Source organism: Felis catus, chromosome B3 (genome assembly GCF_018350175.1).
Source record: "Felis catus isolate Fca126 chromosome B3, F.catus_Fca126_mat1.0, whole genome shotgun sequence".
In the NCBI taxonomy this organism is placed as follows: domain Eukaryota; kingdom Metazoa; phylum Chordata; class Mammalia; order Carnivora; family Felidae; genus Felis; species Felis catus.
This window is the reverse complement of record NC_058373.1, coordinates 100,738,975-100,765,356: the sequence shown is the minus strand read 5'-3', so window position 1 is coordinate 100,765,356 and position 26,382 is coordinate 100,738,975. Positions and strand designations below refer to the sequence as shown.

General features: G+C 40.8%; 1 long non-coding RNA gene across 1 annotated transcript in view; it reads left to right on the top strand.

Moving 5' to 3' along the window:
* The first annotated feature begins 8,044 nt into the window (after positions 1 to 8,044).
* Positions 8,045 to 26,382, top strand: part of LOC123386086 — a 76,028-nt gene continuing 57,690 nt past the window's right edge. The window contains exon 1 of the long non-coding RNA XR_006599602.1: positions 8,045 to 8,446. This is a non-coding gene — a long non-coding RNA (uncharacterized LOC123386086). The remainder of the gene's footprint in view (positions 8,447 to 26,382) is intronic.

The following is a 26,382-nucleotide window of genomic DNA, read 5'->3' as shown; positions in this document are numbered from 1 at the left end:
GTGAGCCGCTCTGTTAATGCACCCATGAGAAAGGGGCTGACAGGCTGCATATTTCTGCAAACTGTTCCCAGAAAGAACCAATTTCCTGACTTCCATGTGGTGTCAATAATGGAGGCATGAGATGGAGCAGTGCTTATGAAATATTGAATCTGCTCAGAGGACCGGCTAGAAGCAAATTCAGACCACCTGTGAGAGAGAGCCTTGCCGTGGGTACTCAGACTTTGGCACACACATGGCACATGTGAATGATATGCTCTAATCTATGTATTTGAGTTTATTTGCCACAAAACTTCCTGACGGTAGTAGTACCAGAGAGAGAGAGAGAGAGAGAGAGAGAGAGAGATGCAGTAAAACACATTTCTGCACATTTAGAATTGAAACAGTTCAAATCACTGACATTATTAAATTTACTATCATAAGCAGCCAAAGTTCATCTTATTCATCAGGAAAAAAGTGACTGATGTTTCATGGCATTAGTATTAGATCATTTTACTGCTTGCCAATAAAAACAAAGCATTAGTGTTTCAGTGTTTTAATATCATGATTTAATTCTCTCAATGATATTAGGACCAAGAAGCTCAACCAATGTGAAGACCCCATCAAAATTCTTGAGTCAAAACTATGGTTCTAAAATGAGTTCACCATCCTGACCTCCCATTTCACAGCATATATTTTATGCTTGTGACTTTCCAAATATGGGTTCTTAACATTTCAAATGTAAAGTTTTATATCACTAACTTGTGTTTCAAGGGTTTGCCTAAGTAAATAGAAAAACATCTGGGCTCTTTTTACTGGCAAAAGCAAGAGATATTTGACCTAAGATCAGATTCTGAGACTTGAACGTTAACTTGGTCTTTCCACAGAACGTCTCTAATTTTCCACAACTCTCTGCTCAGAGGGTTCAGCCCAGTGCTCTTCGGGGAAAGACGGGACTAAGCGCATGTCCCAGTAAGACATATGTCCCAGTTGGCTTCCTTTACCCCCAAATTTTCCCCACAGCTCTAACCCACTCTTGTCTAAACAACGGCATGCAATTCCAAGGCAAGAACAAATCTTCAAGGTCTCAACTAGCCCGAGGGCATCCAGCTTAAGATCCCTTTGGACAGGAGGATGTGCAGAAGACTGCTCCAGCCTGAGCCTGTCAGAGCTTCTGGGCTGCCCCATCAGCAATTCAAAAGCACCATCTGCGATTCTAGTCTGAGATTCCCTTGGCTTCAGGGCAGCCCCCTTCCTTGGACTCCGCAGAGACTAGAGCTACAACAGTCTTGCACAGTGGCATCCTGGGCCTCAACTCGGTCTCTGACTTGGCACCACCCTCTATGAACAGAACAGGCCTCATGAACAGGAGCAGAGTGGAGACCCCCTAGACTCATAACCAGCAGTAAGGCCGCCTGTGACCCACACCTCCGAGCAGCACGATCTCCATTGTGTCCCATGTGAGTGGCACCCCCAGACACACAATTCCAATGAAGGGATGTCCCCTGCAGCATGATAGCCCTTGGATTGGCAGCCGTGTCTAACTCTTCTGGAAATTTTAATTAAAATTCAAGAATAACAAACCCCATCCTTGATCAGCTTTTGACTAAAGCTTTTGTTAAAACTAAGTTTTTTTCTCTTTTCGTTCTTAATTGAAAAGTTAAACTCCTTTGTTGGATATAAATAACTTGTGTTTCTTCGAAACATCCTGGCAAAAATACAGTTATTGCCCAAGGATAAGAATCAGGCCTGTTTCAGTAGTCATCCTGCTGACAAGTTCGACGTTTCTTAGAGCTTTTGACTTTTAGAGCTAGAAGATTATATGTTAATATGGCCACACAAAGACTTATATGTGGATGTACATGGCTGCGTCGTTCCTAATGGCCAAAAAGTGCAGTCAGTCTGATGTCCACCAACTGGTGAGTGGGTAGACAACACATGGTCTTCCCACACAGTGGACAAAGTACTGATCTGTGCTACAACATGGAAGAACCTTCAGAACATACTCAGCGAAAGAAGCCAGACACACCAGATTGAATATTATGAAAATTCATATAAAATGTTCAGAAAAGGTAAGTGTGTAGAAACAAAGTAGATCCATGGTTGCCTGGGGTTGAGTGGAAACAGGGTACAGCTACAAATGAGCACATCTTTTGAGGTGGTGAAAATGTTCCAAATGCAGATTGGCCCAACTCTGTAAATTTACTTTAAAAATCATTGAATTGTATGCTGTAAGGGAAAGATTATATAAAAACAATAACGCGGGGCGCCTGGGTGGCTCAGTTGGTTAAACGTCCGACTTCGACTCAGGTCAGGATCTCGCGGTCTGTGAGTTCGAGCCCCGCGTCGGGCTCTGGGCTGATGGCTCTGGGCTGATGGCTCGGAGCCTGGAGCCTGTTTCCGATTCTGTGTCTCCCTCTCTCTCTGCCCCTCCTCCATTCATGCTCTGTCTCTCTCTGTCTCAAAAATAAATAAAAACGTTAAAAAATTAAAAAAAAATAACGGCTAATATATATGGAGCATTTACTCTGCATTCAAGAACCCTAATAAAGTATTTATGTACATTCTATTAGTTAATCTTCACACCAACCCTGTTGGACGGTACTCTTATTATTCCCATTTTACAGATGAGGAAACTGTGGCTTGCAATAATGAAATCATTCTCTCAGAGTCACACAGCTAGTTTGTGGTGGAATAAGGATGCTAGTTCAGATGATCTGACTCACGAGTTTAACTACCCCACCTGAGCCTCCCGGAAGGTGTTCTTCAGCATACTGGTATGCCCCGAATTTGCTAGAGGTATGGCAAAATGTGGATTCTCCTCATTCCCTGGTTTAATTAGGCAAGACTTAGGGCAGGGAGAACCCTGGGCCAGTTTCTTCAAGCTACAAGAGCCTCAGCAGTATACCCTAAGTGCCATGTAAATGTGTTTATTCTAACTCAAAGCCCCAGCCCAGTTTATAATCATGTTCTCCTATATTGCAGCTGTTCACACTCCCTGCCAGGAGATAAAATGGTCAGGATCACACTGGGGGGCTGTGGTAGTCCTGTACCTAGCCTCCAGGCAAGTACTCTTTCTCCTGTGCGTGGTGCCTTCTATGTCATGGTAGAATATGTGACTAGATGACATGACAAAAATTGACCTTAAAGACAAAATAATTTGATATAAAGAAAATTCATTGTCAAGCACATGGAGTCATGGGATAGTAGAGCTCTGGGCTTTATTCTTTTTTTGTTTTTAATTTTTTTTAATGTTTATTTACTTTTGAGACAGAGAGAGACAGAGCATGAACGGGGGAGGGTCAGAGAGAGAGGGAGACACAGAATCCGAAGCAGGCTCCAGGCTCTGAGCTGTCAGCACAGAGCCCGACACGGGGCTCGAACTCACGGACCGTGAGATCGTGAGATCATGACCTGAGACGAAGTCAGACGCTTAACCGACTGAGCCACCCAGGCACCCCTGGGCTTTATTCTTAACTGCTCTCTCTCTCATACACCAACTCTAGCCCTTCTATCTTCTAAATATCTTTTGATTCCATTCATCTTCCTCGTCTGGGCTATTGTTACCTATTGCTTCTTACCAGGATTACTCCAGTGACGACATACTTGTCTCCATGTAACCAGTCTCGCCCTTATCACTGATTCTCTATGCCGTAGCCTAAGTGGTTTTCCTAAAATATATAGATCATGTCATGTCTCTCTCCTCCTTAAAACATCTCAGCGTCTCCCCACTGATCAAATTCCTTACTGTGGACCCCTTTCACCCTCATACTCTGCCTACAGCCTGAGTAGTCTATGTTCAGCTCCCCAAACTACAGGGTGCAGAGAGAGGGCCTTTGCACACACAGCCCTCATGGCTTTACCTGAGGTCCATGTTTGCCTAAATAAATAGAAAAACACCCAGACTCAGTTTTCTGGCAAAATCAATTTTTTTCTGCTACCCTCTCCCCTCTTCACCTGGCTAACTCCTATTCATCTTTCATAGTTTAGAACATCTACCTGGACACCTCCCCCTTCCTCGCCGCACGCCCAGCGCCAAGCCTCAGTTAGATGTTCCACCCTGTTGTGGCCCTTCTGTGGCTCCTTATCACCTGTCTCATCTTCTAGTCTGCAACTCTGGGGAAGCAGATCTGTGATTGGCTTTGTGCTTGGCTATATCCCAGTATCTGGTACACAGCACGTTGAAGGAACTCAACACTTTTTAAATAAATGAAAGAATGACATAAATAGATTCCATAATAATGCAGAACTGGATCAACTTTTTCTCTAGTTTAATACGTTACATCTACATTCTTTTCATGAGCTTTGGTCCTTCAACTGCCCTTTTTGTAGTAAAACAGTGGGATGCAAAACATTTAGACAGCTTTCCTGCCAAGCCAGCGCCCCAAGAGACCACACTGCCCAGTGGCCCTGGCTCCTTGGAAGGATGAGAGAGGATAACTGTAACTTTTAACCAGTATGCAATTCATTTGACTGGTTTGCTAGCATAACATCAGCAAAATGAAAAATAGCAAAATGAAAAAACTTGACCCACCCCAAATATACCTCTGTAAATAATGTGTTTATGCATGGGTGGGTAATGATGGTAGAGATCAAAGAAAAATGAACAGTTGCTCTGCCAAGGTAACAGGATCATAGATGATTTTTCATCCTTTTGTGATTTTACCTTTATTGTTATCATACTATTGCATGTGCTAATAAATATATTTTTTAACACTGAGCAGTTATGTCTAAATATCAACGTAAATATCGAGACTGACTTCAAATCATTAAAAATCATAAGTAGAACTGGTTGTTTTATTTGATTTCCAGTACATAGAACCCCCAAGAGACTCATGATATGAATTTACTTAAAAACTTGCAACAGTCATAATAATATATCCAACATGCATTGATCCGTTGTCCAGGCACTGGGCGAAGCTTGATCTCGTTACCTCCATTTTACAAAAGGAAAACAAATAACAACTTAGTTTAAAGAGGTTAAGTAACTTCCTAGTAAGTTAAAAGTAGAGTAGTGGTTGATTTTATGGAAATTTGGCTAGACTGTGGTGAACAGTTATTTGGCCAGACACTAACCTAGATGTTGCCGTGTAGGCCTTTTTAGATGTGATTCACATAATCAGTTGATTATAATAAGTAAAAGAGATTACTCTTCCATGATATGGTGGGTCTTGTCTAATCAGTTGAAGGTCTTAAGAGCACATGCTGAAGTTTCCCGAAGAAAGACTTCTGCCTCTGGATTACAACAGAAATTCTGTCTGAGTTTCCAGCCTTCTGACTTAAGACTGCAACATCACCTCTTACCTGAATCTCAAACCTGCCAGCTTGCCCTACAGATTTCAAACTTGCCAGGCCTCACAAGTGCATGAGTCAATTCCTTAACATAAATTTCTTGACAGTTTAAGGGAGAGAGAGAAAGAGAGAGAGAGAGAGAGAGAGAGAGAGAGAGAGAGAGATCCTACTGGTTCTGTTTCTCTGAAATGCCCTAATACAGCTAGTAAGTAGTATACAGAACTTGAATCCTCTAAAGCCACCGTTCATAAGTGTTACAGAAATAATATAAATTACCAAGTTGTATCTAAGAGTTCATCTACAGAGCGGCCATCTGGAGGGAGGGCAGGGCAGTAGTGCTGGCACAGGGAGGTTATGGGCAGTGTTGGATTGCAGAAAGCCCAGTATGGCCTTCCGGTTGGTTTCCCCAGCACAACCGTGCTTTCTGGTGGTTTGACCCCGGGCTCCTGATCCGTTTCCAGTGCCCTTCTTTACAAGGATGCAGACTAAAGTAAGACTCTCTACACGTCACTTCCCAGAGACTCCACTCATCCACATTTTCCTTCTCTTGCTCTCTCGATAGCTGCTCTTACTCAAAAGCCGTAGGTCTCAATCCCAGCATGAGACAGAAACACTACCCGTGGCCCTCAGAAAACATGTGCCACTCAGGGAAAAAGAGGAAAGAGAATTAAATTACAGCAGGAAAGATGCAGATTCTTCTCATTAAAAAGAATTTTGAAAATATAAAGTATTGAGTAAAATCATGAATGTTTCTATCCCGAAAAAAATTTTTAAGAACGGGGCTGTTTTGTTTTGTTTTTTCATGGCTTTATGGGATATTTTAGGTGTGGCTCACCATAGTGGCAACAAAGAGGTCGTTGCTGTCTTTGTGAGGTTACTTTCAGCCCTTGAATCAAATGGGAGCATGCACAGCCTCCACGGCCCCCTCCCAGCTTAAATGGGCGCTGCCAGGCCCGGGCAGTGAACACATGCCAGGCTGAGAGTGCCCCCTTCCTTGATTTCTGAGCGGCACTCAACAGTTTGAGAGTCCTGGCGCTGAGCAAGCTTCCTGCGGAGCTGCAAAGTCATTCCAGACAAATCCCTGTGTTTACAGAGATTCCAGAGCAGCAGGGAATATCTCGGAATACCAGTCTGGATGTAGAAATTCGTGTGTCTGCATTAAGCTGCTCGCCACACCTGCCCTCGCCCTCAGCTCCCCCTTCCTTCCACACCCCCTCCTCCGCTTTCTTCTCTCCATCTGTTGCAGTTTCCTTCACACTGAGTCATTCTGGGATGTTACTAGTAAAGTCCTTTAAAAATCAAGTCGAACAAGTGGGAGTGAAGTGGAAAGAAAGCCATTATTTGAGGAATAAATGAGAGAAGGGAAAAAAGAGAGGGGAAAAAGAAGAGGAAGAGCGAGTGGGAAAAAGAAAAGAGGTTTGGGTAGGAGCTCTGGTCTAGATAATTCTTTCGGCATTTTATGAAGATGGAGGCCAAAAAAGTGACCTACTGTACTTTCATAGTGCTTTCATAGACCCTGAAGACAGCTCAGGCACATTACCTGCTCTTGATCCATCCTTAACTTGAACTCAAACATTTTTTAACCAGAGATAGAAAATTGAACTTAGAGCCAAAAGATGAGTTTGAGACCTGGTTTTGCTGCTTTGCAGCCACTTAATCTCTCTGGGCTCCAGTTTTCCAAATTCTTAAAATGGGATGTTCCATAATAATGCCAGGGCTGATACAAGGATAAACTGAGACAATGAATGTGAAAATGCCCTTTAGCCTATACAAATATGAAGCACGTTTATTAAATTCAATAAACAGCAAGTGTTTTCTATTCATTGTTCTTTCTGCTTTCCAAGCCCTAGAAAATCTTTCGCAGAAAAACTGCCTTCCAGCCAGCACAACTGGGTTATTTTTAAAGCTCATACAAAAGCTCTAAAATGGAAAAGAAAAGCTAAAAATTGCCGTTCAGTAGGGTTTCCAAGACAGCATTGAGCAATCCAAAGTCATTCTAGGAGCTCTGTTCAGATATATCAGCAATAACCAATCTCTTTTAGAGTCAGGGTATATGTGATTCAAAAGCAGCAGGTCCTCCTTCTAATACTTGCTGTTTAGAAAAATCCAGAGAAAATTTCACCACACTTACTACGATTCATATATCTCAGCCAGTTCTCCTTAAGCACAACTTTTCCTCCCTGGATCCTTAAGTAAGGGTATAACCTGTTCTCAGCAAGCGTTAAACATGTCAAGTGAATTCTTAGATAGCCAGGTAGCCCAAGATGAGCCTAGACAACCACGTTTTGGAACCTTGATGAGAAGAAACGGAAAAGAAAGTTGCCAGGGCTGTTGATATTCCACATGTGGTGTTATTTAAGACCAAATAACCTGGACTTCAGGGAATGCGCTTATGTCAAACTATTGTACGTCAAACCACACCCCTGTGGGTGGGGGTGGGGTTTCCCCTGAAGGGAATGGATGTTCCCACTGTCAATCATCCTAGAGAAGGGTCAATACTGGGTCAGGAAATGAGAGCTTTGACAAGCAGTCCTAAGAATGAAGTCAGGAAAAAACTTTCTTCTCTCTCTGCATCCAGGAGTTGGTTTGATCAGGACTCTGGGGCAGGGAGCTGCCTAGTGTTTGTTCTGTGTTGGGTGTTGAGCTGTCCCAGGCCATGGTCGAGGCAGCCCGAGAGAATGGTATAAGGTTCTGTGATATTTTATAATCCTCAAATTAATAGGTTTTGCTGAAGGCTACCCTTTGGTCTCCACTGAGCTCCGTTCCACCTGTGGAATGACGTAGATTAGGGAGAGGTGTGCCCTGTCCCAGATTCTGAACTGGATGGTGGTGCAGCATTCACCATCAGGAGTCAGCTGCGCACACGAGGCAGAAGTCTCTGGAGGATCCTCAGAGGCGATGGTGGCAGCAATAACAACCAGCTGGAACCACCTTCCAGATCAACCAGCATTCAGGCCTGGATGTGACGTAAGATTCACCTGGAACCTCGTTAAATAGGTTCTTGGTTATGTCTGGGGTACGACGTACGAGACTCTGCAGATCTAGCAAGTTCCCTGATGCTACCAATGCTGCTAGTTCTCACCTGTAAGTAACAAGCTCTAGCCTCTGCGTCTCGCCGTACGAGTCCAAGAACCTGCTCCACCAGCAGCCAAAAGGACAACCAGGACTGAAGACACCAGTAAGCATGCCCGGGGCCCTTATTCATACCCACGGTGGAGGGCCCCACGGGAGACTAGCGAGGGTCCTTACCGATGAGGGAAACATTAACTGTCATTTGCTCTACTTTGGAGAACAAACCTAAGAGTGAGGTGTTTGCACCCCCAGGCTGGTGAACAATGGGCAGAACTACACTTACAAATATCTAACTATCTCAAAACCAGAAAAAGAGTGTGAAAATGATCACCTTTTAATGCTTGATTGCTAGGTTGTGCTAAAACTTGTCGAGGAAAAACTCCCTGTATTTCCTGTCCTCTCACACTATTGCTACCACACTCACAACACTGCTGACACTAAATTGCGTGGGGTTTCCACAGCCAGCGGTTCTGGCACTAACTGCCTGGAGTTAGCACAGGCCCCATAGATTAAGAGCTCAGTCCCACAAGACTGAACCTTTAAAGGTATCCCAGGCAAAAGATGCAGCAAGTATAAAACTCCTGAGGAAGAGAAGACTGATGTGTTTGAGGAAGAAAGGCATGGATGGTCGAAGAAGTAGAGAGAAGGCAGATCATCCATTCGTAGGCTGGAATCTTTTGAGTTGTGCATGATGATAATAATGGTGGGTTAGATCAGGGGTCAGCAACTTTTTCCATAAAGGACCAAGAGGCAGAATCAAAGATATTATACAGTACTTGTATGACAAGAGAGGGGAAAGTTCCACAATTTTCATTGAAGAGATTAAAAATATCACTGAGAATAATTGTGTAATACTGGTCTACCAATGAGAAGAGTAGAATTATTTGGGAGAGGTTAACATTTTGCTTCACTGGGGTTCAAATTCTGTGTTTCTTATGAAATGGGTTGAAGCACTCACGTTAATGCTGGTCTATAATGGCGTTTTACGTGTTTCATCTTTGAAAATGTCTTTCACAAAGGTAGATGTGACAAATACTGACATCAGTCCACAAGCACATGATTTTCATTGAGCAAATGATCACTCGGAAAGCATTTATGGAATTCTATTAGATTCTTCTCTTGATACTTGCCTTCTGGCACGTCATTGCATTGCAGATTAATCATGTCCAATTGAATGTCAGGTGGAAGCTCCTCAATTGCACAGTTTAGAGAGATTTCACAACATGAAAATTTCCTTTGCACTTGAGTTTGAGTTCAGAAAACATATGCAGCAAGTTGGCATGAGAGTGGAGGTCTGGCTTTTTGTTTTGACTTAGGCAGCATAGAAAGCGTATTTGAGGGGTGCCTGGGTGGCTCAGTTGGTTAAGCGTCCGACTCATGGTTTTGGCCCAAGTCATGATCTCACTATTTCCTGATTTGGGGGATTCTCTCCACCCCTCTCTGCCCCTCCCCGACTTGCGCTGACTCTGTCTCTCTCAAACTTAAAAAAAAATTTTTTTTAAAGTGTATTTGAGCTTCACATGTCTTATGACCCAAACAATGTTGTCATTGAAATGACTTCTGCATACGAGTTTCACATATAAGCACTGTTTTGTATTGTAATTTTAGGTTTACTTAATTAAGAAACATTGTGTCTGCAAGAAAATATCCAGCACCATTCAGTGTTCTATAATAGCATTTGAAGATAATCCATCTGGTTCAGAACAATTTTTGCTACAATTTGAAAAATTGCAATAAAACGATACCACTGCTAAGCCATTAAACTGTGCAGTAGGGCAAGTCAGGATATTCAGCTTCTATTTCTAACAAAAATTCACAGAACCAGTGTCAGAGGTGGTGCCCCAAAGCCTTCTAACATTTTAGTCATCGGATTGTTACAGAAAGTTAAAAGTTGCTGCAAGGTCAGGTGAGCTGATAAAAGGGATCTGCTAGTTTAGAGTTCATTGGTAATGATCTTGCAGGTGCAGGTTGCATCTTGTGATGGGTAAGAAGCCAGATGAAAGTGAGTGAAACAGTGAGTGGAAAATAGGGACCGGAGAAATCTCAGTTGACATGCTTTTCTGCGAAGGCGTCAGAGAAATGGAGCCACAGAGAGAGGAGGTCGTAGTGGCAAGGAAGAAGATTTTTTGTTTTTTGTTGTGTTTTGATTTTAGTCTCCATCCTTTGACAAGAAATCACAAAGCCTCATAACATATCAGGCAACTAACAACGTGAAAGTGACCACAGTAAGGCTCAGTGACCCAGCATGCATGAAGTGTGAAGTATTCCATATAAGTGGCTTTGCCAGACAACTAATTCATCCTATTAAGCATCAAATCTTTTAAAATTTTGTATGCATTTTTGTGCAAATCTCACTAAAATATGCTAACCAATTCTCTACTTACTGAATCCTATTATGGACAGCAATTTCATCCTGAACTGCATAGGGAAAATATGTCCTTTCAAGGACTGTCAAAGAGGGTATGAATATTTGCTACTACCACAAGATAGTTCCAGATGACTAGAGATTTTTAATTTTCTTCTCCCTCACTTTAAGATTATCAGAGGGGATGGGGGGGGCACCTCAGTGGCTCAGTAGGTTTAGCGTCTGACTTCAGATCAGGTCATGATCTCATGGTCTGTGAGTTTGAGCCCCACATCGGGCTCCATGCTGACAGCTCAGAGCCTGGAGCCTGCTTCGGATTCTGTGTCTCCCTCTCTCTCTGCCCCTCCTCTGCTTGTGCTCTGTCTCTGTCTCTCTCTCAAAAATAAATAAACCTTAAAAAAAAGATTATCAGATGTTTCTCATATAGATGTGATAGTACACCCTCCCGTCCTGATCTCGGTGTGTCTGTATAATAGAATTACAGGCAGGGTTTTTTAAATACCAGTACGAGAGATTCTGATCGAATCAGTGTGGGGTTGGGGTATGGGCACTGCAGATTAAGTCCTGCAGGTGAGTCTAATGGGCAACTAGTGTTGCAAACCATTGATATGGTGCAAACTCTTCCCTTTAAGATGAGGAAACATATCCACAGAGGTTGAATGAACTAGAACCACTTAATTTCCACTAGTCAACGTACTGTAACTTTCAAAGAACCACTTCCCTCATCCCCAATTTTTGTACAGGCCAGAATATTATTCACTGGAACATTTGTTAGGTTTTTGGTATGTGCCAGAATCTGGTCAAGGCACCTTGGCGACAAAGGTGAATAAAGACAAGGTGTAGTGGTGAGTAGTTCAGAGTCTGTTGGGTTAAAACTGCACAAATAGAGTCACAGTTAAATATGTGATAATAATCATTTATACAATGGAGCACAGACTAGCAAGTGACTAAAGAATGTCTAAAATAGAAGAAAATTAGTTCTGGGTAAGAGCCTGAATAAAGAGGATGAGCTTTAGTGGGAACACATAATTCCTGGAGGAACCACAACATAATAGGCAGTAATCGGCCTGTTCCATTGCACACTAACCAATCCTGAACTAGACTTGCCTAAATCAACTGATCCCTTTCTCTTGTGAAATGTTGAGGGTTTAGGTTTTTATAAACCCTGCCTTTGCCTTTGTTCATGGAGAGAGACTTTACAGAATCTATTCCACCTTATACGTACCAGCAAATCCTCAGTGCTTTCAATGATTGTCTCTGAGTTATTCTTTTTCTTCTTAGCATCCTTTTTTTATTGTAAAATATGTGAAGATAAAATTTTCCATTTTAACTATTTTTAAGTGTATAATTCCATGGCATTAATTACACTCACAATGTTGTACAACCATGACCACTATGTATTTCCAAATTTTATATCACTAGAACAAGAATCCTTAATTTTTTTCTTACATACATCTCAGGTGTAGAGCTTTATAATTTCAACATCTGTACATAATACAAAGTGATTACCAACACAAGTCTAGTTACCATCCATTAACATACAATTGACTCCCTTTACCCATTTCACTCAACCCCCTTCCCCTCTTGTAATCACTAATCTATTCTCTATGAGTTTGATTTTGTTTGATTTTGTTCTTTTTTATGTTTGTATTGGGTTGTTTTTTTTTACGTTCCACATATGAGTGAAATCACTGATATTTGTCTTTCACTTAGCACAATATCCTTAAGGTCCATCTGTGTTATCACAAATGTCAAGATCCCATTATTTTTTATGCCTGAGTAGTGTTCCATTGTATAAATATACCACATCTTCTTTATCCATTCATTTATCCATGAACACTTAGGTTGCTTCCATATCTTGACTATTGTAAGTAATGCTATAGTAAACATAATGGTGCATATGTCTTTTCAAAGTAGTATTTTCATATTCTTCAGATAAATACTCCAAAGTAGAGTAGCTGGATCATGTTGGTATTCTTAATTTTTTGAGGAATCACCATACTGTTTTCCACAGTGGCTGCAACCAATTTACAATCTCACCATATACTAGTATATGAGGGTTCTCATTTCTCCACATTCTCTCCAAAACTTGCTGTTTTTGGGTCTTTTTAATAATAGCCATTCTGACAGGTATGAGGGTGATATCTCATTGTGGTTTTGATTTGCATTTCCCTGATTATTAGTGATGATGAGCATCTTTTCATGTGCCTGTTAGCCACTTGTATGTCTTCTTTGGGAAAATATATATTCAGATCTTCTGCCCATTTTTAATTGGATTATTTAGGCATTTTATTGATGAGTGGTATGCCTTCTTTATATATTGTGGGTATTAATCCTTTATCAGATATATGGTTTGAAAATATCTTCTCGAATTCAGGAGGAATAAGGATATTTTAGGCTGAAGGTAATTGAGGGATAGCAGGCACAGGTTGAGCTCTCTGCCCTCCCCCATTTGCCTAAAAACAGGTGATAAATTTCCCTTGTGAAGGTGTCTTTCTCTCCCTAGGAGGTAGAGATGGAGATATGACAATAACCCTATCCCAGAGATGGGAGATGACACTGAGATGAGTCTGCATAAACAAGCCTTACTGAATAACCCTTCTCTACCATTAGTTTCCCCCTGTATCTACCTTCCCATAATTTACTTCCCCTAGAAGCCCAAACCCCTTTACCTTTGTCTAGTCATTTCTCCACAATATATCACTCTTTGCTAAATGGTACATAAAACTCCAGGTCTAACTGCCTCCTTCAGTTTTCACTTCTTTTCTGTGGAGACCCTGTGTGTATAAAATTAAAAATAATGTTTGTGTATCTTCTTCTCTCCTGTTATTCTATATTTTGTCCGTTTAATTTGCGGGCCTCATTAATTGAACCTAAGAGGATAGAGGAAAAGATACTTTTTCTCCCCTCAACTCACATGATATTCTGAATTGTGCAATTTCAAAATACAAGGTAAGGTTAGGCTTGCACAAGTTTTTTTTTTTTTGCTAAATACATAAGTATGTTTATTCCCAGTTGTATTCAAGCTTGCACCTACTATCTATGCTTAAAATAATTTAATGAGCCCTCACTAATCATCCGGTGAAAGCTTCTAGTGATACAGGCAAAGTACCTAAGGGCAAATTAAAAGCTTTTAGAATGTTGAGGCTTCTTTTGGATTTTGGATTTGAATATTGGATATTCATGTCTCAATGATAGGAGAAATTATACTTTTTCATGGCAGAAATTGACCAGGAAAAGCAATGAAAGAGATAAAACCAAACCATTCCAGGATAAATGCTTTCAAAATTTCTAAGTCTTTTGATCCCACAAGGAATAAACCACCACCATGTACTGTTCATCTATTAAATGACAGGCGAGTTAAATGGGTTGCCTCATTTAGTTACTGCAATAACTTCACGAGACTACTCTCATTATCCCTAAAATATGTTATTTCTTAACTCTGATACCCTTCCCATTGAACATTTCACTAAAAGCCTGACTGACTTTGCTTTCCCTCCTAGGATTTCTGCATACATTACAGAAGTCTGGAATTTATATCTAAACCTCCTTCAAAGTCAATAAATACATGCAAAATCAACAAAGGCCATCTACAACCAAATTAAAGAACAACTTTTACACACCTCTTATAGAACTGCATATAACTTTCAAGGCGGACCTTTTATTTTATCTATCTATCTATCTATCTATCTATCTATCTATCTATCTATCTATCATTTTAAAATCCAAGTTAGTTAACATATAGTGTAATAATCATTTCAGGAGTAGAATTTAGTGATCCATTCCTTATATACAACACCCAGTGCTCATCCCAAGTGCCCTCCCTAATGCCCATCACCCATGTAGCCCATCCCCCCACCCAATATCCCGTCAGCAGCCCTCAGACTATATTTAAGAGTCTCTTATAGTTTGCCTCCCTCTTTTTTATCTTATTTTTCCTTCCCTTCCCCTATGTTCATCTGTTTTGTTTCTTAAATTCCACATATGACTGACTGAAATCATATAATATTTGTCTTTCTCTAACTTATTTTGCTTAGCATAATACACTCTAGTTCCATCCACATTGTTGCAAATCGCAAGATTTCATTCTTTTTGATTGCTGAGTAATAGTCCAGTGTGTGTGTGTGTGTGTGTGTGTGTGTGTGTGTGTGTGTGTGTGTGTATACCACATCTTCTTTATCCATTCGTCAGTTGATGGACACTTGGGCTCTTTCCATAATTTGGCTATTGTTGATAGTGCTGCTATAAACATTGGGGTGTGTGTGTCCCTTCAAATCAGCATTTTTATATCCTTTGGATAAATACCTAGTAGTGGTATTGCTGGGTTGTAGGGTAGTTCTCTTTTTAATTTTTTGACGAACTTCCATACCGTTTTCCAGAGTGGCTGCCCCACAAGGCAGACCTTTTAATAAATAGTTTTCTCTAAGACACAGTGGAGTTCGATTTCTGAAAACTAAGAATGCCTTTCTGTGGGAATTGCCCAAATCATTAGAAGTGTCCACCTTCCTCTACTAAGCTAATAGTTCCCTACCTTTGGCCCATAATCAGGTAAATGGCTGGTGGGATGTGGGGTAAGGGGGTGATCCTTGGGCAGGTGATCACTGACCCAGGGGCAATTAATTAATGGGATTTAGGGTTCTTTGACTTAGACTTGTGCACAAAGATGAGCCAGCTTCCTTAAGATTCTTGAACTTATTCAAATACTGAAAGATTGAGAGTGTTAGCAGGAAGAGATGAAGCTAAATGTTTGTGAGTAACAGAGAGCCTAGGGGGGATCCCATAGGGTCAAGAAAAAACCTAAGAACGGGGAACTTGGGTGGCTCAGTAGGTTAAGCATCTGACTTTAGCTCAGGTCATGATCTCACAGTTTGTGAATTCGAGCCCCACAGCAGGCTCTGTGCTGATAGCTCAGAGCCTGAAGACTGCTTGGGATTCTATGTCTCCCTCTCTGTTTGCCCCTCCCCTGCTTGCACTCTGTCTCTCTCTCAAAAATAAATAAACATTAAAAATTTTTTTTTTTAGGGGCGCCTGGGTGGCGCAGTCGGTTAAGCGTCTGACTTCAGCCAGGTCACGATCTCGCGGTCCGTGAGTTCGAGCCCCACGTCAGGCTCTGGGCTGATGGCTCAGAGCCTGGAGCCTGCTTCCAGTTCTGTGTCTCCCTCTCTCTCTGCCCCTCCCCCGTTCATACTCTGTCTCTCTCTGTCTCAAAAATAAATAAACGTTAAAAAAAAATTTTTTTTTTAAAGAAAAGTAAAAGCCTAAGAACAACGTAGCAGGATGAAGTTAAGGAAGGACACACCCAAATTCTAAAGGTAACAAAATACCCAGGTTTCCATCTATCTCCTGCCCCACAGGCTGTGAAGAGGATAAGAATATGCCACTTTGGCATGAGGATTAGTTTGAGCAGACACACACACACACACACACACACACACACACACACACACACACCACTCAGCCCTCCCCCCCCCATCATTTGCCTAAAAGCAGGACATAAATTTCCCTTTATGAATTGTTCCACATTCTCCTCTCTCATAGCAGGAAAAGCAGAATTCTTAATCACCAGAGACTCTAGACTCTTAACCCACAGACAGCACTTAGAGGAATCTACCTGAGAAACGTTACTAAATAACCCACATCTTCCATTAGTTTCCCCCTATCCTCACCTTTCCAAGGTTGGCTACCCCTCAGGGCCCAAATGCCTTTTGCTTTCTCTTATCACTCCTCCACAATTGCTCTTTGTTAAAATGGTATATAACCCCCAGGGTCTAACCACCCCTTTGAATTGCTCATCATTGGATTTCTTCCAGGTGTATGCATGTTGTGCATGTAAATAAACTGTTGCCTTTTTTTTTTTTTTTGTCTCTTGTCAGTTTCACTTGTAAGGCCCCAGTGACTGAATCTAAGAGAGTAGAAGAAAGAGGGTTCTTTCCCTACACTATAGCTGTAGGCTGAGGGATTCTTGGTCTCTCCTTGGTGAAACAATAGAGGAGCCCTCACACAAATTCTGTGAGGGGCACCAATAGCAGAGGCAAAAGGACACCTGAGAACTGGAGCAGAATTCTCGCCTTTATCAGTATCATCCCACCCCCCTACCTAATTCTATAAGTAAAATTCTGTGTCACAGTAGGATTCTTATTACTTCCCAATCTGGATTTACATTTCTATTTGAAATATCTAGACACAACTATTTAATCAATATGTATTGACACTTCTACTCTAGAGTCCGTGAGGAGAATTATAAGCTATAAAAGTTATAGCCAAATGTCACCCACCTGTAAATATTTTTTAATTATTTTAATGTTTATTTTTGAAAGAGAGAGAGAGAGCGAGATTTCGAGCACACAAGCAGGGGAGGGGTAGAGAAAGAGGGAGACACAGAATCCGAAGCAGGCTCCAGGCTCTGAGCTGTCAGCACAGAGCCCGATACGGGGCTTGAACTCGCAAACCATGAGATCATGACCTATGCCGAAGTCGGATGCTTAACCAACTGAGCCACACTGTCGCCCCTATAAATATTATATATAAGTACCCAGTGAATCTTTGGCCAAAATGGTAGGGTTACCCAACATACCTACAATGTCTGCCTACAATATCACCTCCCTATTTTAATACAACTGAATCTCACTGAGGAATTTTAGGCTTCAAATGCCATTTAAAAATATTATCTGTTAAAAGTGGGGGAGTTCTATCTAGAATGCTCTTCTTTTTTCTTTATCTCTTGGATACTCACAAATCTGCTAGGCTTTATATCCTTATGGCCTTGGAATATAGGCCTGCCTTCTGAGTTCTCATGAGGGGCTGTTAGCTTTACAATTTAAAAAAAGTGGGGAGGGGCACCTGGGTGGCTCAGTTGGCTAAGCATCTGACTTCCGCTCAGGTCATGATCTCACAGTTCGTGGGTTCAAGTCCTGCATTGGGCTCTATGCTGACAGCTCAGAGCCTGGAGCCTGTTTCAGATTCTGTGTCTCCCTCTCTCTGAACCTCCGCCACTTGCACTTTGTCTCTGTCTCTCAAAAATTAATAAACATTAAAAAAAAAGTTTCATAGTATGTAGTGTACCTCCAACCCCAGAAATTTCATTTATTTAAAAGACATTTATTGAGCTCCTGTTCTGTGCTTCCTATATAAGGGCAAGATGACACATCAGTTTTGTACTCTGTCCTAAGTTTTTAAAACACATGCCCAAAACATACTCCACCCCCAGGGTATGTTATAATCTCTGTGGAAGAGAGACCAGAGTATGTGTGTTCTTGAAACAATTCTTTAGGGGATTCTGATATACTTACCCTCACTCCCAACCCCACTCTCTATTATAGGTTAGAACTACTGTGTAGACAGTAGGGAATGAATCATAAAATTATGTGGTTGGTCTTGAGAATGGAAATTTAAAATATGATTAATGAAACTCATTACCAAAAATAATGCATATTTTATGGCTTTTATCATCATTTTATCATGCTAAGGATGTATATAGATTACATACTGGTTTGATTGCAATAAAAGAGAGTTCTAAAACACAGCAACTTAAACAAGAAAACCATAGGTTGTATGATGACACTGTAGTCATCAGGGACCCTCGTCTTTCTATTTTGCTGTTTTGACACCCTCAACATGAGACTTTTATGATGACTGTTCCCACCTCTACCATTTCATCTGTGGTCCAGCCAATAGAAAGAGAAAAATAGAAAGGGAAGACATTATCCTTTACCATAATTGGCCAACCCAGAGGTTGCACACATCAGAACAACTTACCTCCCATTGGTCAGAATATAGTCATGTTACCAAGCCTAACTAACGCGTAGGTAACACAGGTCCTAATAAAATGTGTATTACGTAACAATGGGAGAAGAGGCATTGGATACAGCTAGCAATTTCTGTCACACATTACTAATAGAAGTTGATAAGTGAAATGAAATCTGCCTCGGTTTTAACAAGTAGCAAGAAGGCTGCTTCTGAGGATTGCTTTTGACACCAACTGTCTTAGTTTGAGCACCCTGGGAAATGGACTCTGAGATGGAGATTGTGTACAAGAGACTTATGGGGAAGTGTTTCTCATCAGCTGTGAGAGGTCTTAGTCTGGGTGGCTAGGACAAAATACCACAAACGGTGTCTTATAAACAAGAATTATTTCTCATAGTTCTGGAGGCTGGGAAGTCTGAAATCAAGGTGCTGGCAGATTCAATGTCTGGTGAGAGCCCACTTCCTCATTCATAGGCAGCTATTGTTTGCTGTGTCCTCACATGATAGAAGGGACTAGGGAGCTCTGTGTGGTCTCTTACAGGAGCATTAATCCCACTTATGAGGGTTCTATGCTCACGACCTAAGCACCTCTCAAAGGCCCCATCTCCTAATGCCATCATATTGATCTTTATGTTTCAACATACGAACTTAGGGAGGAGGTGTGGGTACAAATAGTCTATAGCCTCAGGGAATCAGCAGGACTGAGCAGATGTTCAACTGTGATGCAGTCACAGCAAAGACCTCAACCAATCCCACAAAGAGCTCCAGAGCTGGGATGGTTTTTTGAATTGGTCCTAAATGGAAGCAAGGGGCCAGAACTATGTACCCAATCATAAAGCTGTTATAGGTTGCAGGACACCTCTGGGGATGGGGTTTATCTTGGGTAAGGTGGCTCCCTTAGGGCAGCATTTCTCAACCTGATCACTATTGAAATTCTAGGGTAGTTGATTCTATCCTAGAAGGATGCTTGTAGGATGTCTAGCAGCATCCCTGGCCTGTACTCACCAGATGCCAGTAGCACCCCATCCTTCAATTGGGACAACCAAAAAATGTCTCCAGACATTACCAAATGGATGCAAAATTGCCCCCATTAAGAGCCACTGCCTTAGGCCAAGGGCAATTCTTACAGATGGATTCATTTGTCAGGAACAGCCGCTACTCCCAACAGTTAGGGAAATGGGGCATCAGTCCTCAGAGGTGAATCTGGTTGATGCACCATGGCTTCCACTACAGTGACACCAGGATCACATGACTGGGGACAGTGCCAGAGCTCCTGCCCCTCAATCCAGTGCTCTTTCAGCAGCAAGCTTATTCATATTTTATTTATACGCTTGAAAAACAGGAGTAACTGATCTGGTTGGATCACGATGATGAGCTCAGGAAGGAAACAGAAGAAAGAGCTCAGACTCTGAACTGCTGTTAACTCCCAACAGCCAGCGCGAAATTCGACGAAGGCACTTGGGCCTGTGTCTCCAGAAATCGATGTGAGATGGGGAATGGACCCGGAAGGCCTGTTGGGATTCAGCCACATTCCCATGGCGAGGCTCCAGTACAGACTGCACTATGTTGTTCTTGTCAGTAGCCCAGCCTTTCAGCCACCTCTCAGACCAAACGCTGGGGCTCCATCACTCACGTCCTTCCAGCCTGCCTCTCACACCAGCCTTCTTGGCCTTATGTGACTTACTCCTTCTTGTCTGCAGCCTCTTGGGCCCCATGAACACCCTGTTTCCTGGATGTTCACAGCCTGGAGTCATGTGCCTCCAGGGCACCCAGGGGGTGAGAGACCACATAACTGGGAGGAGGGGGAGGTGGACACAGAGCCTTGGTCTCTCCTTTTTTCACCTTGAAAAGCATCTGGCTTATCACCACTGACTAAGGATATGGAATGAACTAGCCTGTCACCACCACCCCCCAACACACACACAAAAAAAACCTGTGGTGAAATCAAATGGCCGCAGGAGGATTTTTTTCTTAATTGGGAGCAGAAATGCATGAAAGTGAGGAGAAAATAATTAAAAACAGGTTAGTGTGAAACATTTCCCGAGAGGCACCTGTCGACTTTTTCTAAGAATGAGGGAAGAGTGGTCATAAGCTACTTTTAATGAGCTGTGCCACCCAAGGATCCTGCTGCTCCTCAGGAACTCTAAAGTCAAATTCTGTACCTCAGACTTGAGCCTAGTTCTTCAAAAGCTTCTTCCCGACTGGTTCCTTCAAATCACTATTGCTAAGCCAAATTCAGTGTTAGCAGACACTGGTGAAAATATGACTAAACGGTTCACAACAAGCAAGAAGACTGTGTTGCTTTTCTTTACTTAGACACTCTGTCCCTTCAGATATTTTCTTTAATAACCGTAGCTAAATTCTACAGAGCACTTAGTGTGAATCATTTCGAAGGCTATACCTTCAGTGTATAAGCCTGTCAATCCACATAAGGCAAAACTCTTATTCTCCATTGCAATGGACTGAATGTTTGCATCCCCCAAATTTCATATGTTGAAATCCTAACCCCCAATGTGATGGTATTAACAAGTAGGGCCTTAGGGAGGTAATTATGTCATGAGGGTAGAGTTCTCCTGAACAGGATTAGTGCCCTTATAAAAGGACACCAGAGAGTTCTCTCTCTTTCTGCCACGTGAGGATACAATGAGAAGTCAGCAGTCTACAACTTGAAAGAGAGTTTTCACTAGGACCTGATCATGCTGGCACCCTGACCTTGGTCTTCAGTGTCCAGAACTAAGAAATAAATTTCCATTGTTTGTAAGCCACCCAGTCTATGGTACTTTAGTACTTTAGACAGCAGCACAGACTGACCTAGACACCCATTTTACAGATGAGAAAACTAAGGCATGGAGTCCAAGGTCACCCACCAGAGCATGATGGACATGGGAGTTGAATCCAGGAAGAGTGACTCCAGAGCCCTTCTAACCATTGTGTGGTCCAGCCCACTTTGGCTCCTCTCCTCATGGCTTCACTTCCTATCACGCCAGGGAGAATGGAGGTAGATGGGATATAGGGGCACAGATACAAAAACTGACCTTAACCTCCCAGTGAGGGTCAGACACAAGGCTAACCACACAGACGCTTTCTTGCCAGTCAAATCTTGCCAAACACCAAGCGATTCTGTGCAACACACTCAGAAGGCAAGATACTCTACAAAATTTGCTTTTAAAAGGGCTGGAGTGGGAGCAGAAGGGGTTTGCTCTCCCTGAATATCCCACAGAGTGATCCAGCACCATGGGAATTTTCCCAATTTGAATGATTCTTTTTGAAATAGGAATGTAAAACTACCTTCAGTTTGCTCTTTTGCCAGGCCAAAATTACTTCCTTTCTATAAACACTCTAAAAATATTGACTGTCTGCCCCATAACCAAGTTAGTGTTTGCTTTAATTTATGGTATTTCAAGTTGAAAGAGTACTGAAGTCAGAGTCAGAAAATCTGACTTTGACAAATCCTGGCAGTTTGGACCTGAGCTACTCACTTAAACTCGCTGGGCCTTAGCGGCTCCTTCCGCATGTGGCAATGAGGCCAGGCATGAAATGAAAGGCCACATGGCTTGGCGATGAAGAGCACGGGCTCAACAGTCATCTCAGGTTACGTTCCTGACTTTGCCACTTACGAGGCTGGGACTTTTATAAATTTTTAATTGAAGTACAGTTGACACACAATATTATAATACTTTCAGGTATACAACATAGTGAATCAACAATTCTATACATTATAAAATGCTCACCACGATAAGCATAGTTACTATCCATCATTGCACAAAGTTACTGCAATAGTAGGTGACTATATTCCCTGTGTTATACTTTTCATCCCCTCTACTTATTTATTTTATAACTGGAAGTTCATATCTTTTCAAGCCCTTCCCTTATTCTGCCTATACCCCAACCCTTCCCCTCTGGCAACCACCAGTGTGTTCTCTGTATCTATGAGTCTGTTTCTAGTTTGTTTTGTTTTGTTTTGTTAGATTCCACATGTAAGTGAAATCATATGGTATTTGACTTTCTCTGACTTATTTCACTTAGCATAATACTCTGTAGGTCCACCCATGTCGTCATGCATGGCGAGTTTCATTCTTCTTTATGTCTAATATTCCATTGGGTATGCATACCACATTTTCATTCATCTACTGATGGACACCTAGGTTGCTTTCATATCTTGACTATCGGAAATACAGTTGACCCTTGAATAGCATGGGGGTTAGAGGTGCTAACTCCCTGCCCAGTTGCAAATCCACATTTAACTTCTGACTCCTCAAAAAATTAACTACTGGGGTGCCTGGGTGGCTCAGTCGGTTAAGCATCCAACTCTTGATCTCAGCTCAGTCTTGATCTCAGGGTTGCGAGTCCAAGCCCCATGTTGGGCTCTGCGCTGGGCATGAAGCCTACTTTAAAAAAAAATTAACTAATAATAGCTTACTGTTGACTGGAAGCCTTACTGATAACATAAACAGTCAATGAACACCTGTTTTTTATGTTCTACATCGTATATACTATATCCTTACAATAAAGCAAGCTGGAGAAAAGAAAATGTTACTTAAACATTCATAAGAAAGAGAAAATCCATTTATAGTACTGTACTATATCACAAAAAATCTGTATATAAGAGGACCCACACACTTCAAACTCGTGTTCTTCAAGGGTGAGCTGTAATGCTGCAATAAACGTAGGAATGGTTATGTCTTTTTAAATTAGTGTATTCATTTTCTTTAGATAAACACCTAGAAGTGCAATTGCTGGATGATGTGGTAGCTCTATTTTTAATTTTTTGAAGATCCTCCGTGCTGCTTTCCACAGTGGCTGCTCCAGTTTACATCCCCACCAACAGTACGCAAGGGTTCCCATTTCACCACATCATTTCCAACACGTATTATTTCTTGTCTTCTTGACATTAGCCATTCTGACTGGTGTGACGTAATTCCTCATTGTGGTTTTGATTTGCATTTGCCTGATGATTAGTGATGTTGAGCATCTCTGAATGTGTCTACTGGCCATCTACAGGTCTTCTTTAGAAAAATGTCTATTTCGTTCCTCTGGCCATTTTTGAATTGGATTGTTTGGGAGTTTTGGTGTTGACTTGTGTAAGTTCTTTACATATTTTGGATATTAATCCCTTATTGGAGGTATGATTTGCAAATATCTTCTTCCATTCAGTGGGTTGAATTTTCATTTTGTTGATGGCTTACTTTACTGTGCAAAAGCTTTTTAGTTTGATGTAGTCTCAATAGCTTATTTTTGCTTTTGTTGCTCTATGTGGGGAGACATATCTGAAAAATACTGCTAAGCCCAATGTTTAAGAGTTACTGACTATGTTTTCTTTTAAGACTTGTATGTTTTCAGATCATCCATTTAGTTCTTTGATCCATTTTGAGTTTATTTTTGTGTATGGTGTAAGAAAGTGTCCAGTGTCACTGTTTTTCATGTAGCTGTCCAGTTTTCCCAGCACCATTTGTTGAAGAGCTCTCTTTTTCCCCATTTTTACTCTTGCCTTCTAAGTCACAGAATAATTGACCATATAAGTCTGGATTTATTTCTGGGCTCTCTATTCTGTTTCATTGATCCATGTATCTGTATTTTGTGCCAGTACCATACTGTTTTTATTACTATAGCTTTGTAGTGTAGTTCAAAAATCAGGTTATGAAAACTCCAGCTTTGTTATTCTTTATCAAGATTGCTTTGTCTCTTCAGAGTCTTTTGTGGCTACATACAAATTTTAGAATTATTCAAGTTCTATCAAGTATGCCACTGGAATTTTGTTAGGTATTATTTTGAATCTATAGATTGCTTTGGATATATGGACATTTTAACAATATTAATTCTCTCAATCCATGAGCATCTTTCCATTTATTTGAGTCATCTTCTATTTCTTTCATTAGTGGCTTGCAGTTTTCAGAATACAGGTCTTTCACTTCCTTGGTTAAGTTTATTCCTAGGTACTTTATGTTTTGGATGCAGTTGTAAATGAGATTGTTTTTTAAGTTTCTCTTTCTGTTAGTTCATTATTAGTGTATGAAAAAGGCAACAGTTTCCTGTATATTAATTTGTATCCTGCAACGTTACTGAATTCATTTGTTAGTTTTAATGGTTCTTGGTGGAGTCTTTAGGGTTTTCTATATATAGTATCAGGTCATCTGCAAATAGTTGTATATCTTCCTTACCAATTTAGGTTACTTTTTTCTTGTCTGATTGCTGTGGCTTGAAGTTCTAGTATTATGTTGAATAAAAATGACAGTATACATCCTTGTCTTTTTTCCTGATATTAGAGGAAAAGTTTTTAGCTTTTCACCATTGAGTATAATGTTAGCTCTGAGCCTTCAGCTATATGACCTTTATTATGTTGAGATATGTTTCCTCTATTCCCACTTTGTTGAGAGCTGTTTATCATCAATGGACATTGAATTTCGTCAAATGCTTTTTCTTCATCTATTGAAATGATCATATAATTTTATACTTTATTTTGTTAGTATGGTGTATCACATTGATGGCTTTGTAGATGTTGAATGATTCTTGAATGCATGGAATGAATTCCACTTGATCATGGTAAATGATCTTTTTAATGTATTTTTGAATTCAGTTTTCTAATATTTTGTTGAAGATTTTGCATCTATATTTATCAAAGATACTGGTCTGGAATTTTCCTTTCTTGTAGTGGCATGGTCTGATTTTGGTATCAGAGTAATTCTGGCCTTGCAGAATGAATTTAAAAGCATTCCTTCCTCTCCTTTTTGGAATAGTTTGAAAAGAACAATTATTAACTCTTCTTTAAATATTTGGTAGAATTCACCTGTAAAGCTATCTGGTGTTGGACTTTTGTCTGTTGGGAGTTTATTATTATTATTATTATTATTATTATTATTACTGATTCAATTTCATTACTAGTAATTGGTCTCTTCAGATTTTCTATTTCTTCTTGATTCAGTCTTAGAAGATTTTGTGTTTCTAGGAATTGATCTATTTCTTCTATGTTGTCCAATTTATTGTCATATAATTTTTAAAAATTTTTTTAATGTTTATTTTTGAGAGACAGAGACACAAAGTGCGAGTGGGGGAGGGTGGAGAGAGAGGGAGACACAGAATCCAAAGCAGGCTCCAGGCTCTAAGCTGTCAGCACAGCACCCGACACGGGGCTCAAACCTACAAACTGTGGGATCATGACCTGAGCCGAAATCAGATGCTCAACCAACTGAGCCACCCAGATGCCCCTGTCAAATAATTTTTTGTAAAATCCCTTATTTCTGTGGGGCCAGGTGCAACTTCTCTTTAATTCCTGATTTTATTTATTTGAGTCTTCTCCCTTTTTTTTTTTTTTTTGATGAATCTGGTTAAAGGCTTATCAATTTTATTTATCTTTTCAAAGAACCAATTCTTAATTTCATTGATCTTTTTTATTTGTTTTAGTTTCTATTTCACTTATTTCCATCTCTGATCTTTATTACCTCCTTCCATCTACTAACTTTGGCTTTATTTCATTTTCTTTTAGTTCCTTTAGATAAAAGATTAGATTGTTTATTTAAGATTTTTCTTATTTCTTGAGGTATACCTGTATCATTGCAAACTTCCCTCTTAGAATTGCTTTTACTCCATCCCAAAGATCTTGAAATACTCTGTTTCCATTTTTATTTGTCTCCATGTATTTTTTATTTCCTCTTTGTCTGGTATAGTCTTTGTTTTAAAGTCAGTTTTGTCTGATATAAGTACTGCTACCCCAGTTTGTTTTGTCACTTTAATTTGCATCCCTTCACTTTCAGTCTGTGTGTATCTTTAGGTCTAAAGTTAGTCTCTTGTAGGCAGCATATAGATGAGTCTTATATTTTTATCCATTTAGTCACCCTGTCTTTTGACTGGAGAATTTAGTCCACTTACATTTAGAGTAATTATTGATAGGTATGTACTTATGGACATTTTGTTGTTTTCTGGTTGTTTTAGTAGTTGTC